At 36.2% G+C, this 13,050-nt stretch overlaps 1 pseudogene; it reads left to right on the top strand.

The window, feature by feature from the left end:
- The first annotated feature begins 8,662 nt into the window (after window positions 1-8,662).
- Window positions 8,663-10,288, top strand: LOC127185822 (medium-chain specific acyl-CoA dehydrogenase, mitochondrial-like; annotated as a pseudogene).
- The last annotated feature ends 2,762 nt before the right edge of the window (window positions 10,289-13,050 follow it).

Here is a 13,050-nt window from a genome sequence, read left to right as displayed (position 1 = left end):
TGGATATGAAATATAGTAGATGTTGAAGTTTAGAGTAACACCTTCCCCAAATCATGAGCCAAAAGGGGTTGTATGCTAATGTTGTTATTGGCCTGGAAATCTGGAAATTGGCGTTCAGGTTAATTGACAAAGATACTGCCATTTGACAGAAACAAGATGTGAGTAATTATATAGGATGTAAGTGGAAAACAAAATTGGTCTGACTGAATTCTGCTCATATCCATGTTTGGTGAAGTTAGGGACACAAAAGCATCATGGCTACATTGCTTATAGGAATATCTTGATGATATGAAGTGACTCATAATGGACCTTGCTGCATGAGCATAGATAATGCAGGTAATAGAATTTGTAGGATAAATCAAACCTGTTGATTTGCAATTAAAAGTTATATGTTACTTTACAAATTTTATTTTATTCTGCTAGCCATATGAAATTGATGATAACATGTATCCAGGGTAACCCAAAGTTAGACAGCATCTCTGAAAAGAAATTTAACAAAATCAAGCCTATTAAAATGATCATATTTCATTTGTAGTGTGTGTGTGTGTGTGTGTGTGTGTGTGTGTGTGTGTGTGTGTGTGTGTGTGTGCCATGACATACATACAAAAGTCAGAGGACAAATTTCAGGAGTTGGTTCTCTCCACTATGGAATCTAGGGATTGAACTCAGGTTGTCAAGTTTGTATATCAAGCAGTTTTCCCCATAGAGCCATTTCACAGCTTGGAATAGATTTCTTTTGAAATAACATTGATTTTCCAAAAGTGTTAAATCAATAATGCACATTAGGCACACAGGAGTTTTGGATAAAGAACCAAAAGGTCAGATTCAGGACAGGACAGCCCTCATATTCTTACAATCAGTAGCCTCCCAGTTCTGAATTAAAATGTGTTCATCTTTAAAGTATAGATAACCATACCTAACTCACAAGGTTGTTATAGAAAATATAATCAATAAAACCACGAAGTACTCAGGATATAATAAACCGTCCATAAGCATTATCTTCACCAATTCCTTTTCCTTGACATCACTTTTCATTTGAAAACAAAATCCTTAAATTTTTCATAACTTTTGAGGTTATTAAACATTACATTGTAGGTAATTTCTCAGTTCTCAATGAGTGCTGCTGCATTAATTTTACATTTGCAACATATTAAAGTTTTCATAGTCTGTCTCCATGTGTCATTACTGGGGCTGTGACTGACAAATCTAGATTAAATGGGGCCAGGAATAGGGCAGTTCAAATAGGCCATTTTGAGTGCAAATTTTAAGGATGGTTTTTAAAACTAAAAATTCCTTTATTATAATGAACTCACAATGAAAACACAACACAGGGATGGGATAACCATTGAGATGTAACAAGAATAAATTAATAAAAAATTAAAAAAAAACACAACACAGCTAGATTTAGGTAGTCACAAAAATACTGTGTCAGTTCTAAACTCAATTATCTTCTATACAATTATAAGTGCCATTCTCAAGCCATGGAGCTTTACACTTTCACTATCAATTATATTTTGAATTTATATTTTTAAGCTTTTGAGAGTTTCATACATGAATGCTGTACTTCAAAATCTCCATTCCCCTTACATCTGCTCCTATGTCCCCTTTCAAATCCATGGCCTCTTTTATAAGTATTATTACACATACATATATACATAAAGTCATATAACTGACTGAATCCATTTACCATTTAGTGTTGCACATATATATGTGTGTTCAGGGCTGGCTACTTGGGATTGGATTATCTATCAGGGGATTTATTCTCAGAGAAAAGTGTCCTTTTTATAGCAGCTACTGATTACATGAAACTCTTCATCTAGGGATGAGGACCTCTGAAATTCCCTTTATCCACATTGGTGTGTCAACTCGTGTTATTATATTAATCTTATTTAGGCAATCATATTGTTAAGATTTCATAACTGATGTTTTCCCTGTCATGTCCAGCAGACACTGTCCTGACCATCTGACTTTTATGGTCTTTCTGTCCCCTCTGTTGAGATGTTCCCTGAACATGTGGTGTAGGGCTTGTATTGCAGATTGTACCAATTGAGACTGGGCAGCCCATGATCACTTATTCTTGAATTTTGGCTGGTTGAAGTCCTCTTTAACAGGACTGTTAGAAAAATAGTTTCATTGAAGAGGGTGAGAACTACACTCATCTGTGGGTATAAGGATACATTTTAGCATACAGTTAGCAGTGTATTGCTTTAGAGAAACGACAGTAGTAGGCTCTCCTCTCAGGTCTATGACCTCTCCAGCCACAGACAGTTGGTTAGATTCAGTCCCAGGTATGATTCCCTCCTACTGAATGGGCCTTAAGTCAAATTATACAGTTGTTGGTTACCCCCAAGATACCAAGAAGAAAACAAAGTGCTGTGATTTGGAAACAGTTTGGCTATGACAAAAAGAAAATCAACTTTCTGAAGCCTTTATAATAGTCATGTTTTTGGGAATAATGAGGCCTCAGAGGCCTGTCTTGGATATATAGGTTAATGAGATGATAAATCCAAATGGCCATGTTTCAGCAATTCTGTCATTTAGAAACCAAGAGGCATTTGAATGAAATAAAGCTTTCTCTACTATTCTCAGTGAGGCTCCAGTGAATAAGTAATTGTTGAATACAGCTATATTCCTTTTAGTAAGTCAACAAATATTTGCTGAGGCTCTGCTATATGGGATAGTCTCTGTTGGATAAACAGGGACTAATATAGACTGAAAACATGAATCTGTAGAACCTCTGTTAATTCAACAACCACTGGTTCAGAATGAATCTATTTTGTGACTCTAAACTTAATTTTGGTTTGGAATTTGAACTTTGGTATTAGTTGGTATGTTTCTAGAGTAGTTTTGCTTCAAAGAGGTCTTTTCTAAGGGTACAAAGAAAAAAGCAATGTTTATTTACAAATACTATAAATAGTAGTAAAAATTGGATTAGAAATCTATATTTGTGCTCATCATTTCTTCCCTATTTTTCTGTTCATAATAGCTTGAACAATGTTTCCCCAGTAAAGTAATTTGATGACGGTTTCATAGAATCCTGGCCCAAGGTCAGCAGCCTTCTAAAAGCTGTTGTCAAAGAATGAGATGAGAAAATATTGTTTTATTGGAAACAATTAGGCCTCTGTCCAGGGAAATACATTAGGGTTTCTCTAATTTCTTGTGAGAAAAAAAAAGTTCTCAAATGCATCAAGGAAAATAAGTGGTGAGAATAAAGTTTCAAGGGGATGATTGGAAAATGAAATGGGCTGAGAATAATAGAGTTAGTATGTATTTGGACAGTAAAGAACCTGGGAGATTAGTTAGATCCATGGCCTTAAGTTTATAGACACAGAAAATAATCTTGAAGGAGAGAAAATGCTGGACTAATCACTGTCATTAAGTTAATGGGAAAGAGAAATCTAATCACTCATACCCCATGATAGAATAATCTTTCACTAAGTTAATCAATTCTGCAACTTTAGAGTTTTAAAAATTGAATACCAGGTACCACAAAGAAAATATGTTTAGCAGACAAACAGTTTAAAGTAACTGAGGCAAGCAATGAGCTTTCTGCAATGAGCAGTGGCAGAAAATTAATAGCTACACAGGATCCAGACTACAGAGCTTTGAATTACAGTTAGGGAATTGGACTTTCTGTTTGTAGACTACAGCTTTTTTTTCCTTTTTCTTGGGGCTGCATCTTTAATGCCTTTGAAAAATAATCTTCAATTTGTTCCAGTCATTGGTTTCCAGACTTAATTTGAACAGATTTTAGAGTTTAATTCACATAATATTTACATATTTACTACCACTTTTGGACAAATGACTAGCAACAAATTACTATGGTATTCAAAGCACTTCACTTTGATGAAAAGGGAACTTGTTGAGATGTTATTTTACTTCTTAGAACTATAGAAGCCTACAAGACAGCTTGCTGCCTGTCAATGCAAGACTGGGAAGAAGTTGTAGTCAATATTTATGATCCTCAGAGGCACTTGAAGTATTCTTTGTCATAAATGCCAAGTTGTCAATTTCCTGAAGAAATTCACATTGATCTTATGAAAATCAGGTGGCTGGTTATATAACTAACAAGATGGACATTACCATTTCTACTCCCTTCATTACCATACCATTCTCCATTTGCCAAAGTAGAATCACATGACTTTTAAAAAAATTTTTTCATTATTACCTATAATTTAACCATTTTAGGGATTTGAGTTAATATGGCAAATTTTAAAAATATAAGTTTCACAATTAAATATTAGTGTTTATACTTCATTCACATCTAAGGTAAGTTAGTTTATTCAGACTGATTTCTTTCCAATAATTTCTGGAGACCAGCAAATTGGAGAGAGGATAGCGTGACTTCGGAAGCATATATAGTGACACGTAGACGACGTTCAAGGTAGATAATTACATGAAATACTGTTCAATGGTAGATGTAGTTATCAATGCAAGAATTCTGCTGAGGTTCTGTACTCTTGGTATCCTACCATTTATGAAACCAGTACATTTTATATTGTTTTATAGCTATCTGTTTATATTTCCAACTAACTGAACTTCCTTGACTGCAAAACTTATGTCACATTTGTCTCGTCATTGTCCAAACCTAGAATGGGTGCTGGCAAGTAACAGGCAGGCAGTAAATATTTGTCAAGTTAATGAATGAATGGAAAAGGAAGCTGGAAGAGTGCCAAACGTTTTAATTACTTAAACTTTTCCAAAGGAACTTCTAGTCAGGCATTTGTTTTTATAAACCTTATTTAACACTTGACAGTTCTATTTTGTACAGCCTTCTGTGTTTGTGAAATTCAGGGTTCCTACCACAATAGCAACATACACTAATCAGAAATATCATGTCTTCTGCTGTCCACTTTGGAAAATAGTCCTATTGGTTTTAGGGGGCAGTTACAGGGAAAATATATCTGGCTGAGTGGTTTGTGACTTAAATATTTAACTTTTTTTTTATTCATCACTGTTCTAACAATATTGGATGAAGCAACTTTGCAAGTTAGAATCTTCTTGAAAGTAATCCATGGTAAATATCAAATCAGTCAATTTCTGAGTATTTTCAGAATACCTCTGTTCCTAACATGTAGCTAGACACCCTCAGTTGAGGATATAAAATGGCATTGTATGAAGGACTAAGCTAGGATATGTTTCATTGCCAAGTTAATCTTCGATATCTCAACTGGTCAAAAAAAATGACAAAATTTGAGTATGGTCTATATTTCCTGGCCACCCTTCTCAGCAACAGTCTTCTACCATATAGTCATCCAAAGACTATATAGAGGCTGTACCATGCTATGAAAGCATTCTCTAACCACAACAGAAGAAATATTGATCAAACTAATGACTCTCAAGTACTTTGCTTTGGAAGTTAGTTTAAATTCACTGCTTATTATTGGTTATAACTAGTATCATAGTTGCACATAGCATGCACATTGCATGTGGGTTTTGAAAAGTTAGCACAAAGATATTTCATGATCACCAAATATGTCTATGGTAAACATTTCAACTATAAATACAAGAGAGTCTCTGAGAAGGGGAATAATTGTATCTTTATCATAAAGCAAGGAAGTATAAATCACGTGCATGATTCTCCATAAGTCTCCCTAAATCTAGAAAGACCTTTATATGAATTGCAAACACTTTTCAGAGACTCAGTTTTCAAAGTAATGAGAACCAGAAAATCAGTGGAGGTAAGAGCAGCAGAGGCAGTTTAAGGTTGTTGCCTCTCAGGTTACAGTTAGCATAGGAAATGATCAAAGGTCACCAGTAGTTTATTTGCTGAGGAAAATGTAGTTGGAGACTGGCTATGGAATAAAGGATCAATCTGCTGCATAATGAGTCTGAAGAGTCAAAGTCCTTTGAGCAAATCTCTAGAATTATGACCAAGGTGAATCATGTCATAGCCCAACAAGGTACTAGAGCAGAAAAGTAACTTACAAGAATTTCTTCTAGGCAGTCAAAATGTCAGGATGCACTTGAAGTTCCTATACTAAGGTAAATCTTGATATATAAATGGATGGTATCCAACTCATATATTTTATAAAGTCTTTTCTGAATAACACAATGTATATGAATTTGTGCATTCATTCATTCATTCAACAAATATCTTTCATTATACTGCCTTTCAGGATATTGTCATTAAGGGTATAAAAATATGTGTAGTAAAAAGTGCAATGCATAAACTGACACAGAGAAACATTAAAGAATTTAGAGATTTATTTATTTTAGTATGTACACACACAAACTCACACACACACATACACACCCTCTGCCTGTTTGCCTGTATACCATGTGATCATCTAGTAAACACCAAGGCCAGAAAAGAATGTCAAATCCCCTGGAATTGGAGTTATAGATAGCTAGGAGGCACCCTGTTGGTGCTGAGAATTGAAACTGGGGCCTCTGGAAGAGCACCCAATGGACTTAACCAAGTCATATCTCTGGGTCACATTAGAGGCGTTTAGACAAAGAGGTTTGTAATGTAAAATCTCAAAAAAGAATTTCGGGAAAGGGGATAGTAATGAACTTGTTTCTTAAAATTAAAGTACAATGTTTATAAGTTGATAAGAGTTATAAAATCTTGGACAAAACCACATAAAATGTTGTATCATTATGGAATAAAAAATACAGATGACATAAATAATACAGACCTGAAACTTGGCTACTTATAGATTACTGAAATACTCATGCAAGAATACATGAGAGGCTGATAAACTTTACATAAAATCAAAGTTTAATGGGTGTATTTTTATTACCTTTAACATACTCTCTCCCCCCTTTCTCTGTCTCTCTGTCTCTCTCTTCTGTCTCTCTGTCTCTGTCTCCCCGCCCCCTTTGTGTGTGTGTGTGTGTGCATGTGTCGATGGAGGCCAAAGGTGTTGGATTCCCGTGTAGCTGGAGTTACTGGTCGCTATGAGCCACATTTGACACAGGTTTGAGAACAAATATTAGGTCCTCTGCAAGATGACCAGTGCACACTATTTTTTTCGATACTGAGTTTCTCCGTGTAGCCTTGGCTGTCCTAGACTCACTCTGTAGACCAGGCTGGCCTCAAACTCACAGTGATCTGTCTGCCTCTGTCTCTTGAGTGCTGGGATTAAAGGCGTGAACTACCACGCCCAGCCAGTTCACACTATTAATCACCAAGCATCTCACTAGCACAAATGGATAGGTCTTAACTGGACAATTCAATTAGTCTTATTATGTACTCACTTGTGTACTGTTCACCTAAATAAAAACAGAAAACATTTGTATTACCTGGCCTTTGTGAAGTTATTTTTACTTTTGAAAAATAATTTCCATCAACATTTAATGAGTTTCATTAAAGCATGTTCACATGCATATGTTACTCTACTTTGTTCTTATTTATCCAACCATCTCCTTTGCCCTACCACCTCTATCTCCCTACTGCTGATCCCTTTCTTTCAACACAATCACTCTCCTACCTTCTGGTTTCATGTCATTATTCCTCTCTCCTTACCATCTCTAAAGGTCTTTTTTCTCTTATCTCATGGTTGCCTTTCTACTGTGTAGATGTATGTATATATATATATATATAAACCTACATTCTTCATATGAAAGAAAACATGTCTTTTTAAATACGGTTTGTAAAAACAATTATCTCTGCTTTATTCACTTCTGGAATATGTCATGATTTCATTTTTCTTTATGGCAGAATCAAATTTCATTTTATTTGCATTTCACATTTTGCTATACATTCATCTGTTGATAGGAATGGTTTCATTTTTTAGGTATTTTGAATTATGTAACAATAAATGTAGATATGCATGTACCCCTGTAGAATGCTGACTTATAGTCTTTTAGATGTATATTCAGGTATAATATAATTGGTTCATATGTCATTTCTATGTTTACTTCTTTTTTTGATGAACATCTACATTTACACCCATAAAGGTGGCACTGAGACCAGAAAAGGATATCATACCCCAAAGCTGGAATTGTAGGCTGATGTGAGACAACTCATGTGTGTGCTAAGAATCAAACTTGAGTCCTCTGGAAGAGCAGCAATGCCCTTAATCGTTGAGCTATCTCTCTAGCCATTGAATTAGTGAAATTTGAATTCTAAAATAATAAAGTGAAGATAATTGCATAACTTTCCAGAGAAAATCATAAGCCATCTTTAAGAGATCTTTCATTAGACTCAGAATGTTTATCAGTAGAAACCTTACAAAACAGGAGGGAATAGGAAGACTTATTCACATGTCTGTAAGGAAAGAGACTGTACCTAATAGTACTATAGCTAGTAAAGAATAAAGGAGAAACACATGGAAATGTGAGCAAATACTGAGGAAGATGATCACAATGAAATTGGCAGTAAAAAAAAGTGCTTAAATGAATCCTACATCTGGAATCAAAAGAAACTACCACCATGAAAGCATATGAAATCATAAAGTCTACTAGAACAGATGTACCCAAGAGAAAAAGAAAACAGTTGAATCTTTTTCATTCATGCAAATAGTATTTTAACTAAATTTTTGAAATTTGACGATATTTTAATACCTTCTTATATATTCAAAATATCCATGTAAGATTATAACAATTAAATCTTACCAAGCCAGTAAAGTAAATAATAGAAGAACAAAAGAACACAATCATGAAAGCACATGTAAGTGTACTATTTAAGAACTGAACACAGGAGCGAGGAGTGATCATGGCAGTGGCAGTCTGCAGAGGACACAGGGCCCTGAGAAGTGTTTCTTATTTGTTTATTGCTTGCTTGTTTTTTATTTTTTCTATTTTTTTTTGTATTTTGTGGTTTTTGAGATTTTTTTACATATACATTTATATTATTCCACATATATACAATAAACTACCTATAGCAAGAATAACCATGACATAATCAGTGGCAAGCATGCACACGAAGGCATCGCTCAAGCAAGAGCCAGGAGTGTAGTTTAGTTTTGGGCTGACTGAACAGCAGAAAGTGGTGTCCCATATTTGACCACATCCCCTGGATGGGGAGGCCTGGTGGCACTCAGAGGAAGGATAGCAGGTAACCATGAAGAGACTTGATACCCTATGAGCATGTGCAGGGGGAGGAAGTCCCCCTCGGTCACAGACATAGGGGAGGGGAGTAAGGGGAAAATGGGAGGAAGGGAGGGAGGAATGGGAGGATACAAGGGATGGGATAACAATTGAAATGTAATATGAACAAATTAATAAAATATATTTTAAAAAAGAATTTTAAATAACTGCTCGAATGTTTGCCAGGGGGCAGATAATCTTAGTCGCTGCGGAATAAGACAAAACTGGTGAATACCTGTTCCCTCAAATTAAAAGACCCTGGGAACTTGGTTTGATCAACACACATATTCCACAGAGTTGTGGCGTCCTTGGACTGAAGACTTTCGATGCTTGTTTAATTACTGAAGAGCTGGCATAGGGGTGCACAGGGGTGCAAACTGCTACTGAAGCAAATTCTCTGGGGCAAATTCCTGTGATTCTTCCTGGAAATGATAAAAAAAAGAAGTACTCGGGGAGGATGACCAAGGAGCCAATGATGTGTGCCTACTGTGTTACAGAGCCCTCAGAAGGCTCTGATGTGGCTGGTACTAAGACCAAAGCAGAAAAGAAGGGTGAGGAGTATGTTATCAACGGCCAGAAGATGTGGATACCAATGGAGGAAAGGCTAACTGGTATTAGTTATTGGCAAGCTCTAACCCAGATCCTAAAACTCCTGCTAGTAAAACCTTTACTGGATTCATTGTTGAAGCTGACACCCCAGGAATATACACTGGAAAAAAGGAACTAAACATGGGCCAGCAGTGCTCCAGTATGAGAGGAATTGCCTTCAAGATGTCAGTGTGCCTAAGGAAAATGTGTTAATTGGTGAAGGAGCTGGTTTTAAGATGGCAATAGGGGTTTTTTGATAGAACCAGACCTACGGTCACAGCTGACACCATTGGGCTAGCCCAGAGAGTTCTGGATGAAGCTTGTACAAAGTATGCCCTGGACAGGAAAACATTTGGAAAGCTGCTAGTAGAGCACCAAGGAGTTTCATTTCTGCTCGCTAGACTCAGTTACCAGAGCAGCTAGGGAGGTTAACTCAGGTCTCCAGAACACGTATTATGCTTCCATTGCAAAGGCCTTTGCTGGAGATATTGCCAACCAGTTAGCTACTGATGCTGTACAGATTTCCGGAGACTATGGCTTCAACACAGAATACCCTGTGGAAAAGCTGGTGTGGCATGCCAAGATCTATCAGATTTATGAAGGTACTGCACAGATTCAGAGGCTGATCATCACCCGCGAGCACATCAAAAAGTATAAAAGTTAATGGAAATTGCTGTTGAAAGGTGCTCCATCCCCATGTAACTAAAGCCCAGAGCCCTGTTTATGCTTCATAGAAAAACAAAGGCTCTACCATCTTCCCAAGGCAATGAGATAAAAGATGAAAGAAGCATACCCCAGACCTGTGCGGTCTAACCCAATGGTGAGTCCCCTCTGCTGAGCTCGGTGACCCTTTGCCTTATTGGAACAATGAGTTATCCTTACTGCCGCTCCCCTGGATTGTGTTACTGTTCTGTGATCTCTTAAGTTAGCCACAGTTGGAGGAATACCCTGGAACTTTAATGCTCATTCAAGTGACAGGTAGGAACAGAATGACTCTAATATATATACTGAGAAATACGGTAGATTTGCACCCATCACGTCCACAGACTAGGCAGCATTCTGTGCTGATGTGTTAATTTTATATTTACTTTGTTTTGAACAAAAGAGTAAAAAATTGAATATTCATTTTCTCCCATTATAAAACTGTAAAAAATTTCTGGAAAATCCTAATACTGAACCAACAATTCACTTGTCTTGTTTAAAATAATCCAATAAAGCTAACCTTAAATTAAGAAAAAAAGAACTGAACACAATTTGGTAATTTGTCAAAACCCTAGATGAATAAGGAAGGAAACAAAGAGAAGATTGTTTAAAACAGCCAGACAAAAGCCAACAACATAACAAGAATTAGTGAACATAAGCTTTCCAATAATAACCCAAGTGTACATGGTCTTAATTACCCAATTGAAAGATAAGGAGTGGAGATTGGATTAAAATACCTGAGGTTTTTTCTTATGTCTGCAAGAAACCCATCTCATCAGCTAGGATATATACAGACTGAAAGTAAAAGGTTGGAAAATGAAATCACAAGCAAATTGTATCTGAAAGTAAGAGGAAATAGTCATTGATTTATGTCAAAACATATTTTATACAAAAATCATTCAAAAGAGACAAAGAAGATCACTATATAATGATGAGGGGAATAGTACATCAAGAAGACATAACTGTAAATATACATTCATCAAATGTCACTGGGCAATTTCATAAAACACTGTGTTCATTTTCTTTGTTTCCCTTGAGCTGTTCTGAGCAGTTCATGTGAGTTGAGTCATATATGGTATGGTCTTTCATGACTAGATTATGTTACTTATTGTAAAATATTTAATGTTTATTCATGTTGTATCATACATTTTGTAAACAATATATGCATACACATTGTTGTCACATGACAGGTTGGTTTAGGCCATTGTCATGTTGAGGATTAGAGACATCTAATCCTTAGGGGGGACTCAGATGAAAGAGCTGCATATTTTTTTCTTTGACTCATGTACTCAGTAAAGTATCAGGCCTGGTTTTCCTCATATGATTTTGATATGAGCATATGAGCATATAGTCCCAATTCACTCTACTAGGTGTAAAGGATAGAATACTTTCTACATCCCAGAATAAAGCATTTATCAGTCTGTAGCCTGTAGGTTGTACTGAATGGATGTGTCTACTCAGTTCATATGTCCACCAAGGTAGAGTCATCCTTTTTAGGGTGAGCACAGCCTGATCTGAATACCCTTTCATACACAGTAGCCTGTTATATATTCTATATAATATGTAATATATAGTTACAGTTAGTCTTAACATAGAAGAAAGAACATGTAGTGTTTGCTGCTCTGTGTCTGTCTTACCCCATTTAATATAGTATTTTCTAGGTCCATACCTTTTCCTTCAAATTTCATTTTTCTTTATAGTTGAATAAAATTCCATTGGGTGTACATGCCACATATTCCTTATCCATTTACCTGTTGTTGGATTCTCAGCTAATTTAATGTTCTTGCTACACATTAGCACAGTGTTGTAGTATGTCTTTTTCACCTGAGAATGTTTGCCTCTTTCCCATCTTAGAGATTTATTAGCCATGGGCAGGACAACAGATTGATATAATTACGGTAATGGAGCTGCAGATGTTATTTAGTAGATAGATGAGGAGAGGGTCACAGTACCCTCATCAAGGAGTCCAGTTATTACTCCTTGATGTCCTCTTTTAACTGCAAGTGATCTTGAGAGATGCTAGAATATATAGAAAATGGAAAGTTGACTTAAAGGGACTCCATGATGTAGTTTCCATGATTTTAAACTATGATAGAGTTGATGGTGCAGTTGTTTGAGGGTCATTTTACTCTTAGGTACTGTATAATGTGTAAAACGGTGTTTTTTTCAGGACTGTTTTGTTATGTCATACTCCATTTTAACAAGTAGCCTTTGACTCTAATTTGAGGTTGGAGCATGATTGAGCATGTTCTTGGCTGTGTAGGTAAATCCATCTGTCCAGTACCACTCATGAAGCACTGCCTGAGAGTAGAAAGGGTACCACACTATAAATTTATAAGACTGAATTAACAGTGTAGGAGCATATTGATGTATCAAAATCATATCAGAGAAACCCGGCCCAAGAACTTATCAGTCATGCCAGACAAAGCAAAGAGTGGAACTCCCCTGCCTAGATTCCACAAAATGGTGGATACGTTTCACTAGAATGACAGCACCCCACTAACCTGATACCTGGTGAGCAGTGTGTATATCACTGTGTGATTCATGATATGAGAGTTAATACTAGTAATCCAGATTAGAATAGAAGAACCTACATTCTGTGTGGCCAAATCACCAAAGTAAGGATTATTTGGCAAATCGCTGCCATTAAAACTGCTGCATTTAGTACATTATTTGTTTTTCAGCAAATTTTGACATTGAGAAAAGACATAAATGGGCCCCTTT

The sequence above is a fragment of the Acomys russatus genome, chromosome X (genome assembly GCF_903995435.1).
Source record: "Acomys russatus chromosome X, mAcoRus1.1, whole genome shotgun sequence".
Classification (NCBI taxonomy): domain Eukaryota; kingdom Metazoa; phylum Chordata; class Mammalia; order Rodentia; family Muridae; genus Acomys; species Acomys russatus.
This window is presented reverse-complemented; position numbering and strand designations above follow the sequence as displayed.